An 11,838-nucleotide genomic window follows, 5' to 3' on the forward strand; every position below is an offset into this window, starting at 1 on the left:
TAATGTGAATGTGCTTAATACTATTGAAATGTAGCCTTGGGAATGATTAAAATGGTTAATTTTAAGTTATTTCTATTTTTAATGTCCCCCCAAAAAACTTAGCATATTACAAGACAACAACTTCAATACTAGCGATTGTTGCTGCTATTATTTGTTTTAAAAGCCCAGTAGACAAATATTTACCACACATCCCCTAACCTATAGATAGTAAACCTGAAGCTAGACATAATGGTCCATAACTGTAATCCCAACTCTCAGGAAGCTGAGGCAGGAAGATTGCCATGAGCTGTCTTCGAGGCCAGTCTGGGCTACAGAGTGGGTTCCAGGCCAGCCTAGGCTACATTGTGAAACCCCATTTCCAAAACTCTCATGAAAAAGACATATGACTTGCTCCATATAGTCCATTTCCTTAAGAACCCACTCCGTTGATGATAAATCCCTATTGATAGAGATTCCATGCTCTTCAAACACAGGGCCTAGAGACTCCTGGGCTAGAACCGACCCAAATGCCTCCTCCGTGAGGATAGCTTTCATGCTACAAAAAGGACCATGCAAGCTTCCAAAGAAGAGAAGCAACCAAAATCCTTCCTGACTATGATACCTATGAACCACAACAATGACCAGAAGGACATGATAACCCTAAGGGTGCAGTAGTGCCACACAACTTGGTGGTAACCAACAGCTCTCTAATTGGGCTTAAAACCTGCTGAACAGGATGGAAATCATGCCTGGTACTGGAAATCTAGCCAACCACCCAGATCCAGTGAGTCATGGATCTTGAAGGAAAACCTATAGTCATCAATTTACTAAACCAGCATAATCCCTAACTATACTCTAAATATTTGTCTTTATATCCACAGTTAAGTATAGTCCTCACTCTTCAATAAGGAAGCTTCTCTTTACAACAGACAAAGATCGTGACAGGAAAACCACAACCAATCAAAATGCAGAGCTGTGGAGCCCAGTGCCAATAAATAAATCTATAAAGCATCTCCAGTACCCAACGCTCAAGGATCATTGCAGAAGTGGCAGAAAGATCATAGGATCCAGAGGATTAGGAAGATTGATGTGAGATTGTGTCTTCTAGCAAAGTGAAAAGCTAAGCCACACCCATAAAGGATCAGCAACATGACTGGCTAACCATGAGCTGAAAAAGGATAACATTAGGCATACCAACATGCATGGGGGAAATACTATGAGGCCTCAGCCTCCTTAAAGCACATAAGCAACCAAAGAATTCTGAGATAGGAAGTAGTAGTCATCTCCCCAAGGAAGAGCACAGCAATTTGTTATTCAATACCAAATGGTTTCAATACCAATACCAGACTGAATAGATTATATTTGGAAATATATATGTATATACATGTGACAAAAGAGGTCATGAATTTGAAGGAGAGTCTGTGGGAGGATTTGGAGGGAGGAAATGGAAGAGGGAACAGATGTAATTTCATTATAATCTCAAAAATAAAAGAAAGAAGGGGAAAAGACTCCCACCCACCCCTCCCCCCCCCTCCACTCTCGCTGGCAGTGAGTGTGGAGCCTTGCTGGACATTGTTGCAATGTTTGCCAGTGAGTTTCCTAAATCGCCTCAGCTGCACATCAGTGCCTAAGTTTTGAGGTGGGGAGAATCTGACGCATCAGAAAGATGAGATTGGTACCAAGGGACCCACGCTGAACCATCTTCCAGCTTGCTTAATGCAGCTCCGCGCTCCTGACAGACCCTGTGGTCTGCGAAGAGCAGGACAGAATTTGAAAAAGGTGTGAGTTTAGTATCTTGGGAGGACCCGGCCCACAGTTACCAATTTTATGGCCTTTTTGATTTGTGTGTGCACGAATATTTGTGAGGTGGGTGGGGAAGAGTTTGTGTGTGCTGAGAAAGAATTAACCCAAAAACATAGATGAAGAAAGCCCTGCCTGTGATGCGAGGCACATTGCATAATCAGCTCTGAAAGAGGAGAGAAGGCAGCAGATGCTCACATTACAACCCGCAGCCACAGGAAGGGTGGCCAAATGTTTTAAACATTGGTAAAGATTGTGAGCCCCGCCCCGCCCCCACCACGTATGTGATTCCTTTTTCCCACGGATACATGCAGGAAAGAGTGTTCTCCAGTAACTTTTTCTTCGGATTCTTTTAAACATCCCATTGTTCAAGATAGAGCCTTTGGATTGTTCAAATTTTTAAACAGTTAAAGACTTCTTCTGATACTAACTCACAAAACTTGATTTCTTCAGCAAGCCTGAACATACTTCAAGCCAAGTGTAGTGGCACACCCTTGAAATCTCAGCATCCAGGAGACTGAGGCAGAAAGAATGCTGTGAGCTCAAAGCCAGCCTGGGTTATATCATGAGTTTGCTATAACCTGAACTATTCTGTGAGACCCTTTTCTTAAAAGCCAAAAGTCAGGGTGGGCAGCGATAGAGTGCTTGCTTAGTGTGCATGAAGTCCTAGGTTTGGATCCTTAGCCTTACCTCACTAGGTAGGTAGGTAGGTAGGTAGGTAGATAGATAGATAGATAGATAGATAGATAGATAGATAGATAGATAGAAGATAATCCAAAATTTAAAAAATAGTAACACATTATAATAAAACCTTCAAAATTCTTCTGGGTATTGGATAATTAACTGTAGAAGAGTAGCATATAGCCATGGAAAAGAACGACGATACTCCCTGGGCTGGCTTGCAATCCTTCCTCTGCTGGGCCCTGAACTTCTCTGAGCCTCATGGGAATGCCACTATGTGAAGAGGCCCCATGGTCAAGGGGAGGTCTGCAGAACACATGATGTGCCTCCTTCCCTACCCCCAGCACCAGCAGAGCCCCTCCGGTGGGCACTGCTGAATAAACAATGCGGAAAAGAGAATAAGGTCCCCTCTTCTCAGAACGAATCTCAACACCTGCTCGTGGATGAAAGCAGACGGCGGGAAATGGGAAGAGACTGGTCCATATGTGAAAAGGTGCCGAGTCTAGGAAGCAGGGCAAGGCGGGCTTTTTGTATGTATGACATTCTCACACCTTTAAACTCAGCACTCAGGAGGCAGAGGCAGTTCTGTGAGTTTGAGGCCAGCCTGTTCTACAAAATGAGTTCTAGGCCATCCAGGGTTACCCAGTGAGACCCTTTCTCAAATAAATAAATAATAAATATAAAAGTCTCTGATTTGAGCCCAGTGATTTACAGGCAACTAACTATACTATACAGAAGAGACTTAGGTCTCAAAAAACACTTGAGGGCATATGGCACAGATAAGAAAGTGAAGAATTCAAGCAAACACAATGGCCATTAAAATAATAAAACAATAACTCTAACTCTGACAGTTCTACCTTGACATTTTGTAATATTTTTACTGTATTTAATTTTTGTGCATGTGTAAGACCATATGTGTGTGGGGGGTGTAAGGTTTGCATGTGTGTATGCATGTATATATATGCATGTCTATGTGATGTGCCTGTATTGTGTGGTACGTGATGTGCTGATGTGCATAGGGTGTGTATGTGTGTCTGTGTGATGTGTGTGAAGTATGTATGTGTGTATGCATGTATATGTATGCATGTCTGTGTGATGTGCATGTGTGTGTGTCTGTGTTTGTGTGTGTGTGTGTGTGTGTGTGTGTGTGTGTGTGTGTGTCCTTGAGGAGTTCAGCTTGCAGGAATCAACTCTCCTTCCACCATGTGGGTCCAGGGGATCAAATTCAAGTTGTCAGGCTTGGCAGCAGGTACCTTTATCAAATGAGCCATCTTGTCAACTGTCCACCTTCAGATCATTAAAGTGTTGCAGAATGGGCAAAGGCTTTGTAGTTTAGTGATATTTTGTCCAGTGCCTTTTCTTTATTTAACAAAAAATATTCAATGTTTTCTCTTTGCTTCATTATTTTTAAAATCATCATACTTTTCTAATGTGTGCTAGCAATACTCAGTTTCAAAAAGGGGAGTAATTTATCTGTGACTCCATTGCCTATTGAGCCACAGCATCTTCTCCATATTTGTCATGTTAAGCAAGTACTCCCCAATATCGATGCCTCCAGACTTCTGGATTAAAGCAGATTGTGTTCACGCAAACAACCTACTATTGTAATAGCTTGACATCCTGCACACAGCTGTCATATCCCAGAACCTGGTTTTTACCAAGGCAATGCTCCCACATCTAGAGACAAGCCAGTGAAAGATATCCACAAGGCCCTCTGCAGAGACAGCCAAGAGGAGAGTCCTATCATAACACAGAAACTACTCCATGGAGCAGACACCAGACTGAGAATAGGGACTTAGGGATTCCAACCCTGTTCCCTGTACACCACAGTGACATCAAGTCACAATACCTCCTCCCTCTGAAAGTGGAGCTCAGAGGTACCACCCAGATGTGCAGTTGGAGCCTCTGCATAATTCCATAAACCAGAATGCATAATTAAGTTCATGTTTAAATAAAAAGAGGGGAAAAATCACCCCCCTTGGACAGGCTTTATAGAAGAGAGTGGACTGAACTTAAATTTCAACCATAAAGCTACAAGTTATTTTTATTTTTGCACAAATATCAAATAGATGGGAATACAGGGTTAATGGTCTCTTGGGAGAAGCAGTTACTGAAGGGTGAGAATTGAGTAGGCTATTAGAAATGCAAGTCCGTGGGACAGTTCCCCAAGTCTGAGTCACCTAAGGGTCTAGCACTGTCTTTGTGAAATAACATTTCCAAATCAAATAGTTATGAAGCACTGAAGTTCGCTAAGATTACTTCCCCAAACCCATGGTGCACAGCTTTGCCTGTCCCAACTTCAGTCCTGAGTCATCTTCAGTGAGGATAAATTACACTGGATGATCACCTGCAAGATTTGAAGTCATTTTGTGATCCTGACTGACTTAGGATAAGGCAAACACCTGAACACAAACAGTTCGGTCCACTGCTCAATTGCTACAGAATTGAGGACAAAACATATACAAAGCCAGTTGGTTTACTATGATGCTTCCTCATCCTTGCAAAGAAACAGCCACAGATGGGTTGAAAACTCCCAAAGAGGAAGGAAAGATAAAGGGGAGAATACATTTAGGCAACTTCTAATTAGATCATAAAACCGCACTCTGCAAATTTTATTATTAGGCTAAGCCTCTTAACATAGAGATTCCCCTAAACTCTACAACCAGGCAACTAATTGAGAGTTAGAAAGTGTCAAAAGAGACTTCATCCCCTTATCAGAGGCAATGTAGGATTCCCTTACTCAGTATACTCAGTATGATAAGGTGGTTTTTGTCAATGCAAGCTCTAATCAGGCAGAGGATTGGCTGGTGATGACATCATACCCATGGGCTAATCCCCAGTGAATACAGTTTTAATATCATATGCATCAACATATCATTTACATAACAAAGTATTAGAATAAGTGTAACAGTGAACAGAACGAGAGGTGCAGATTAAAAGAACTAATAGGAAAAGCTCTGTGACACAGAAAAGAGGCGGGGGTGGGGAGTGGGGGGACAAAGCAAAGATTTGTTCTTTTCTACTAACTGGAACTAGGTCACCAAACAATACACACCTCTAAAAGGATCACAAAACGAATATTGAAATCCAAGCGACCTAGAACAGTCTAGTACTAGAAATATCGAAGGCTGTCTCCAACAAAGAATATTCAATATCAAAGAGATACTCATAGGTGTACTTTTCAATGGGGTGAATTAATGAAGCCGTTCACACAGCAGGCAAGCTGCTGCTCTGGGGAACTTCATTACAGATCTCCCTGAAAAGCAGCCAATCAAATCATGACTTAAGTCTCCCAACACACTGTGACAAGTCAAAGGATAGTTAGTCCTGAGGGAAGAGAGCCAAGTCTAGAAAGACGGAATTAGAGAGGAACTTAGGGAAGAAACCTTGAAACACAGTTATTGATCAAGTTATTGAAACAAACTATTGATCAAGAAACATCCACACCTAGAAAGCCCTGTACATGAAGGAGTGATACCAACTCAACTTTGCAGAGGGCATAAGTCACCATTAGTTGGAGAGATTCTGGAACGTACACTCACCATGTTCATAAAGCCTCTATTTCCAATCCAAAGGACATGGACTTGCACCCTGGTTTATGACTCTCAAGTTAGCAGAAATGCTCCTCATCCAAGAATCTATTGAAGAATTCTTCAAATCAAATCAAACATCTGTTCCTAAACCACCAAGTGGTAAACATTAACTACATTGTCAGACCGCCATCCCTAGATTATATTGGATTTTTGTTGCTGTGTGCTTGCTTGCTTGCTTGTTTGTTTGTGTGGTTTTTTTTTTCTATCCAGGATGTTGCTAGAAAGCTTAGCCACCAATGTTCACAGATTTGGGTGTCTGAGTCTGCAGATGGACTATCCCTGTATCAAGGATATTACACAAAATACCAGACTAAGGCTTCAACGGAAATACCCCTCTCCCACTGCTGAGGCTGCCAAACGGGGATTTGACCTGTCACATTATATTAACTTTGCTCCTCTCCGATGGAAGGCCATTGAAAATCTAAAAGCAAAGAGTTCGGGGATCACTGCTTTTCACCAAAGGGGACCCCTTCAATGGGGGTGGGGGATGATGACGACACGTGGCTCGGTCTCGAGGAGTCTTTGAACTTGGGCCCATACATATTGCTGGCTGACTCCTAACTCAGCTAAGCTTTCTTAACAGGACGTGTGGAACCCTCAGCGTCGGAGAGAAAAACACACTAGCACACTAGAGAGATGCTTGTGGCTTGGGCCGCCTCCCGGGGTGGAGGCTATCAAGCTTTCTGTTTGCAACTCCCCAAGGACAAGCCTGGGTTAGACACCCTGCTGTGTGAGTCCTGCAACTGAAGCCAGAGGGAAAGAAAAGTCCAGGCGCTGCCTTGGTGGAAAAAGCCAAGATCCCTCAACTCCCAGACCCTCCCCCGTTAACCATTTGTGCTCCCTGGCCCAGCTTGGCTATCAGGGGTCCTGGAACCAACCCACCTGCTGACTCCTGTAAGGGCCCCTGCTCAGATGCAAAAGCATGAAACCCCGAGGCCAACATAGCCAGAGCCCCCAGTTCATGGAGGGTTCGCCCTACTGCTGTTCACTCCAATTCATCAAGTGGCAACTGCCCGCCATCCCCACCCATACCCTTTCGCGGCACAGATCCCTACTTTGCAGTGTCTTTTCTAACTTTAGGACACACGCGGCAGATTCAAATACTTCCCCCTGCTCCCCGCAAATGCAGGAGTGATCAGGGCTGCTCCAAGCCAAGTTAACTGATACTAGCCCAAACACCACAACTGCTCTGGAGACAATGATTGACGACCTGTTCCGAGGCAGCTCCAACCCCATCTACCGCCAGCCCTTCTCCAGAGCCCATTCTTACTGAACTAGAAAGGGCAGCGGAGTCAGATCCGGGAGTCCAGGGCAAAGCGCCGGTCGAAGCACTGGAGTCAAAGGATGCTCAGCTGGTCGTTCGAATGCAGGAGCCCCCGGTAATAGCCCATCACCATCTCATCCCGGCCAAGAGGGGGCAAAGTTCCGGTGCTGCTGCAAAGAGAAGCCGAAGCTACCTTGGGAAGCGCCGTGTTTTAAAGGAGAGACATTGCCCTGGCCAGCTTGCTGGGGTGCAGACACCACGCGCCCAGCAGGTGCGCCCCGTCCAGGGTGTCTCCAGGCTAGCTAGCTGTTCGGAAACCAGCCCGGAGCTAGCTGACCAGGAGGAGCCCGGCTGGCCGCGGACAGCGCTGATTGGCCAATCCTCCTGATTGCCCGCGTCCCTGTCAAACTCCGCAGTCCACGTGGGTCGGTCCTCTGCGCCCCGCGCCTCCCCACCCTACTACTGTGTGAGCCTCTCCCGAGCGCCTCGCTGTGGCCACCACTCTGCAGGTGAAGGAGGAAAGGTGCTGAATTCTTCTGAGCACCTGAGAGCCACTTTGAGCCCTACATAAGAAAGAAGAATTTGGAGTTCAACTCCCAGCTGAAACCATTTCCCCCTCCACAGAGGACCCACAACAGTCTGCAAGCAAGTCCTCTAGCATGTGCAAAAGCAATCTGGCTTCATGTGTAATGTCTTTGCATGGGAAAAGGGGAAACTTGACATACGTGTCAATAGCTGAATGACAAAAATAAAATTTTAATGGGGCTAAGGATATAATACAGTTAGTAGGGGAATTGCCTAAACATGCAAGAGAAGTAGAAGCAGGAAGATCAGAGGTTCAAGGTCATCCTTAACTACACAGTGAGTTTGAGGTCAGCCTGAGCTACAGGATATCCTGCTTTAAAATAAGTTTTTAAAAAAACGCATCCAGGTCTTTTTATGCCATTCTCTACTTCATTCCCAGCCATGCCAAATCTCTTTCCCTTCACAGAAGGAACCGGCAATCAGCAGCATTCAAATAATAATCCTTTTGCAGAAATTCTTTTGTCTGATCTCCATTGAGCAGCAGGGGAAACTGAGGCACAGAGAGGCTAAATGACTTACGGAAGATTGTGGAATTAATTAGTAGCATGGCTTACATTTGACCCTGGTTTGCCAGCACAGGCCTTCTCTGAGACCAAGTTGGAATTTTGGATTTTCTGGCTCCACCCCAGCACCAGAATTTTAATTTAAACCAGATTCTCCATGTGGTTATTATATGCATGCAGTTTGAAAAATCACCGTTCTCTGTCACTATGCTGTCCTCTGCCACTGGCCAATAGCTTCTTTGTCCTTTTACTTTGCAATGAGCTGAAATGATGTGTCGTTCAATCCAGAGACACATCCTAACACTTCGCTCTTCTCTGCCCCTACTGCTTGAACTCATCCAGGGCAGGCTCCTGCCTCTGGTCTCCTTGCCTTCTTACCATACATACGCACAAGGCATAGCGTAGTATTTTACCGATTGCTAAGCACTGACAATTCTTGGATCTTTTGTTATCAAAATCGGGACTTTGCAAAGACAGTCATGTTATTAAATTGTCACCAATCTAAGAGGGTTTTCAAACATGAACAATCCTTGAAATCCTGCATGATCCTATGACAGTACAGTTAAAGGACTCCCTGCGAAATGTCCGATGTCGTGATGTGTCTTAGAGGCAGAATGTCCCTGTGAACTGAGAAATGTGGCCAAATCACTGCCACAGGAAGGTAAGTTACAGGGGGAGGTAGCTAAATGAATCCCAATTATTTTTTCCCCAGCTGCTTATCAAATGCCTACACGCTAGGCTTAGGGATTCTGTGACAAACAGCAGGTGTGACTTCTGTCTATAGCTATCAGGAAAGTTGGGCACTAAACAATTCAACCAACATATAAAAGAGGCAATTTTAGAGCAACTATGTGTTAAAAGAATATAGAATAAGCTTGAGAATCATGGTGGTGGCTTTCATTTAGAATGTCTGCCCTGGGAAAGTCACTATGATGGTGACAACCAAGACCTATATGGCAAAAGGCCAACCAGGCAAGCTTCTAAACAAAAACTGTCTCCAGAAGTAGTTCAGTGATCTTCTTGTAAGAAATAGTTCTCCATTCATTTCTTAGAAGCCCCCTTGTATCCTGCTGCCCATCTTGCACCTTATGAAGTTATATAATATCATCAATGTCTGTATTATTAAAATGAGTCAGACTATTGTTTTATATAAGACCAGCTGAAGGTCATGCCAACACGGTTTTTTTGAGGGGGGGTTGCTTGTTTGGTCAGTTTTTGTTTATACACAGCAGCTCACAATACCCCCATGTGCCTGTAGGAACACATGTGATTTGAACTATGTTTCTCTTTTCTCATTTGTATACTACTGGGCATGAACACTACTGGCATGTCTTGGTGTACAAGACACATACATGCTTGTGACTGAGCCTGTGAAGGGACATTCTGACTCTTCTAGGTCTATTTATAGAAATCTCTCCATTATCTGGGCTGGGAGGATGGCTCAGTGGGTAAGCCACTTGCTACCCAAGCCTGATGACCTGAGTTCCGATTCCTAGGACACATACGAAAGCTGAATGCAATAGTGTGTGCATGGATCTCTAATACCAGGGCTCCTACAGCCAAATGAGAAGTAAATACAGGTGACTCTCTCAAGCTTGTAGGTCAATATTTGCAGTGACAACTTGTCTCAGGCAAGGGAGAAGGTGAAGGCCGACACCCAAGTTTGTCTTCTGACCTCTACGTGTGCACTGAGATACACACACACACACACACACACACACACACACAGAGAGAGAGAGAGAGAGAGACAGAGACAGAGAGACAGAGACAGAGACAGAGACAGAGACAGAGAGAGAAATTCCCTTTTATTAAGTAAAGCTTCAATTTAAATTTTTTTGCAATGCTCATATACTTTGAGTATAATTTTTCCTTGGGAGACGAATAATGATAACAACAAATGTTAGTCATAGCCCTGTGTGTCTGAGTATGTGTGTTGAGTGCCCCATGTGGCTATCAGACTCATCATCTGAAAAAGTAAATTTCTCTTACTATAGCTTCTATTCCACAGATGCAAAAGCTCCAGCACCCAAAGGGCTAAGGAATAACAAGCCCATGTTCCTGGACCAGTCTGTCACTGCAGCCTGTGCTAGGTGTCTTAGCAGAGGCAGATGAAGTTTCAGGAATGCAGAGAGCCTGTGTCTATTCCGTGGTGTCGGTCTTTGAAATGTTCAAAGCGCTGTTCCTTCACTTTTTTTATTTACCCCAGCTCTTTAACTTTCAAGTTCACTTTTCTCACTACATACTTGCTTTGCTTTCCCTTGCTTCAACTTAGGAACTATGAGGACTTTGATAAATGAAACAACTGGTGTATTTTTTTTTTCTTTTTTGTTTGTGTTAGGCGGATCTGCTCTTCAGCATCCTCCGAGGAAATGCGTCAGGCTTCTTAGAGCTGTCTACTTTGACATGCCCCGGTATCTCAAACACTGACAGCTCTTCAAGACAAAGGAGACTCACCCCTTACCCAAGAAACAGAGACAGCATCACACCCCTCGCCATAGCAGAGGTTGGGCGCAGTGTAAAGCAGTAACTCTGACCCTGGTAGAATAAATATGAACAGGTCCTCTCTCCTGCCTGAGAATGAACTCCGGAAAATGAGTCAGTATCTTCCCCACAGTCCCCATCCGAGAGAAAACACGGTGAACTTGCAGTGAGAAGAAGATATAAGGCTCCTCTGGTTGGGGCTGGAATCCCTCACCTTTCTCGGGAAGTATGGGGTCTGCTGCCGTTGCTAATGACTTCCGGCTTTGGATGGCTTGGCCAGGTTTGCTTCAGACTTCTGGAACTCAGACAAGGAGTCTGGCTATTTGCTTTGGAAGGCTCAGGTGGGTTTCTCCACCCTTCCCTTTGCTGACCACAAGAGTTTCAATAATTTATATCTCAAAGAGGAACAGCACTTCAGGGCAAATTAGTATAAGAGGGATTTATGAAGCCGCAACGGAGCACATTTTTAGCGATAACACTAGAGCTGTTACATAGATACAAACAAGGTTCTGATCAGGCCGGGCCTTGTGTAGAATCATCAAAGAAATGGAGCCCACCCTTCCCCGCCTCTTCTGCCCCAAGATCTCCCAGTCTGGTTGTCGACCTCTGAGCTCGCTGAAGATTGGGTTGTCATTCATTCTTTCTTTCATTGATCCTTTTACTAGCTCATTTAGAATTCCTGCTTATCAAAGGGACATGTGAACAGCGTGTTTATAGCAGCATGATTCAATGTGGCTGAAAAGCAAGAAACAGCCAAGCTGTTCGGGGGACAAATGGTAATCTGTGTGGTCTGCTTATAAAATAGAGTATATTCAGCCTTAATAAGGAGGAGAATTCTGACACACATAACAATGAATGAAACATAAAGACAGAGAGGGGAGGGCAAGTAAGTCAGTTACAAGACAAAAGCTGTGTGATTTCCCATGTATGATATACTTAGAATAGTAAGGTT

General features: G+C 44.2%; 1 protein-coding gene across 1 annotated transcript in view; it reads right to left on the reverse strand.

Moving 5' to 3' along the window:
• Tafa4 (TAFA chemokine like family member 4) overlaps positions 1-7,669 on the reverse strand; it is a 193,744-nt gene extending 186,075 nt beyond the window's left edge. Inside the window, exon 1 of the mRNA XM_040738891.1 lies at positions 7,324-7,669. The gene's annotated coding sequence lies outside the window, so the exon portion shown is untranslated. The remainder of the gene's footprint in view (positions 1-7,323) is intronic.
• Positions 7,670-11,838: the final 4,169 nt, after the last annotated feature.

Source organism: Mesocricetus auratus, unplaced genomic scaffold (assembly GCF_017639785.1).
Source record: "Mesocricetus auratus isolate SY011 unplaced genomic scaffold, BCM_Maur_2.0 Super-Scaffold_100676, whole genome shotgun sequence".
Lineage (NCBI taxonomy): Eukaryota > Metazoa > Chordata > Mammalia > Rodentia > Cricetidae > Mesocricetus > Mesocricetus auratus.